Genomic DNA, 2707 nt, shown 5'->3' on the forward strand with positions numbered 1-2707 from the left:
GATGATTCCTGGTAATAAGTGAGTGGCTGGTTCAAAGAGCAGCCAAGCAGCCTGTGTGGAAGAAAGGACTGAGCTAAGAGCTAATCAGACAAGAGGAGGAGCCAGACTGTAGAAGACCAGGCCTTGGGGTTTAGATTTTACTCCAAATTCTCTGGGAGGTGGTCAGGAGAAGATTAGAATAGAGGATGACCCGGTTCTGATCTGTGTTAAATAAGCACGATTCAACACTAACTCAGTAAGAAGAAGACAATCCAATTTAAAGAATGGGCCAAAGATTTGAACAGACAATTCAACAAAGATATATGAACATCCAAGAAGCACATGAAAAGATGTTCAATATCATTAGACATCTTGGAATGTGAATTAAAGCCACAATGAGATCACATTTATTATACTCCTATCAAAATGGCTTTGTAAAAGGGGATGCTGCTATTTAAGTGCTGGTGAGGATGGGGACCAACTGGAACTCTGAGACACAGATAAGGTGGAAATTGCTACCCCCACTTTGGAAGACAGCTTGACAGTTTCTTAAAAAGTTAAACAGAGGAATGGATACAGAAGATGTGGTACATATATAGAGTGGAATACTACTCAGCCATAAAAAGAATGAAATAATGCCATTTGTAGCAACCTGAATGGACCCATAAATTATCATACTGAACAAAGTAAGAAAGACAAATATGATAATCACTTATATGTAGAGTCTAAAATATGGCAGAAATGAACTTATTTATGAAACACAAAAGACTCAGACGTAGAGAACAAGCTGGTGGTTGCCAAGGGGATGGAGGAGAGATGGATTGGGAGGTTGGGATTAGCAGATGCAAACTATTATATATAGAATAAATAAACAAGAAGGTCCAACTGCATAGCACAGAGAATTATATTCAATAATAAAGTATAATGGAAACCAATATGGAAAAAAAATACGTGTGTGTATAACTGAATCACTTTCCTGTACAGCAGAAAAACATTGTAAATTAACTTTTTTCAATTAAATAAAAAACTTTAAAAAAAAAGTTAAACAGAGAGCTACCATATGACCCAGCCATTTTATTCCTAGGTATTTACCCAAGAGAAATGAAAGCACACGTCGCTACAAAGGCTTGTAGACGGATGTTTATAGTAGGGCTATTTTTAGTAGCTCCCACTGGAAATCGCCCATGGTCCATCAGCAGGTAAAGGAATAAACTAACCATGGGATGTTTATGCAGTGGCATACTTCTCAGCAATAAAAAGAAATAAATGATTGACACACACAACATGGATGCATTTTGCAAATATTGTGTTGAATTAAGAAAATCAGACTTGAAGGGATGATACTTTTGAATCCATTTTGGTGAAATTTTAGTACAGGTGAAACAAACCTATGGTGACAAAAGTCAGATCTGTGGTTACCTGGGGGCATGAGGAAGCTTTCTGGGGTGCTGGAAATGTTCTTTATTTTGACGGGGGTGATGGTTTTACAGGAACTTACATTTGTCAAAACACACCAAACTGTACACTTAAAATGGGCACATAGGATTTCATGTAATTTATATCTCTTATACTGAAGGGGTTCTGAGGAAAAAGAAAATATAGGGACTGAGTAGCGTGGCTGAGACGGCCCAGGAGAGGGCAAGCAGAGACAGCTGGGTCCCCCTGCGTGAGGTGACCTGTGACCGCTGTGCACCGCCCGGCAGGCTCTGAGCTCCCCGGGGGGCCTGTCCTCTCGGCCCGCCCCATCCCAGAACCCGTCACACAGGATGCACTAAGAAATGTCAGCTGTAGAATGAAGTGGGGTGGCCCTTTTCCATTTATATTCTTTATGTAAGGAACATTTTCTCGTTCCCTTATTTATCTTAACTTATTCTTCGGGTTATAATGAAATACTATCATGCTTAATTTTGTTGGTTACATAGTTCCATCCTTGGTCATCAGGACCTACCCCCTTCAGGTGGGAGCCTCTATATCTAACTATTTTCCCCCCTACTTCCTCTTTTTTTTTGCCATGTTGAGAAGCATGTGGATCTTAGTTGCCCCGCCAGGGATCTAACCTGTGCCCCCTGCAGTGAAAGTGTGAAGTCCTAAGCACTGGACTGTCTGGGAAGTCCCATCCATGTTCTTATTTCCTGACACTATAAGATGCTTCAGTTTCATTTTATAGTCTCTCCCCATCCCAACCCTAGGGTCAACTGTTCTTCTAAGAAGCTAAAAGTGATTTTTAGTGGAGAATGGTGTTTAGCAACCGAGATCTCTCGGGACAGTCTTAATTTGCATTTCTCTAGTTATGAGTGGACCAAACTTGAGTTTTTTACATGTTGTAAGAGCCACTTGCATTTCCTTTTCTGAGAACCAACTTTTCACATCCTTTGCATATTTTTCTATTAATTACTGGTTTAAAAAACTGATATCTAAGAGTGTATATATTCAGGAAATTAATCTTGAATATTAGTTATGAGTATCTTTCATGGTTTGTCAATTGTCTTTTACTTGGCTTTTTTGCCACACAGATTTTTTTCCTTTAGAACCTGTTTTTCTCCCTGAATCTATAAATGTAGTGAGTGACAGTAGCAGGCTCCCTGATGCTCACCATCTTTACATCTGTGCCTTTCTTAGCCATGGTGTTTTTGCCCTTTTGATAAGCTGCTGGATTCACTTTATTAGTACTTTACTTGGGATTTTGGCCTATTTTTCATAAATAGAATTGACCTCTAATTTTTGTTTC

This window comes from Bison bison, unplaced genomic scaffold (genome assembly GCF_000754665.1).
Source record: "Bison bison bison isolate TAMUID 2011002044 unplaced genomic scaffold, Bison_UMD1.0 scf7180017864297, whole genome shotgun sequence".
NCBI classification, from domain to species: Eukaryota; Metazoa; Chordata; class Mammalia; order Artiodactyla; family Bovidae; genus Bison; species Bison bison.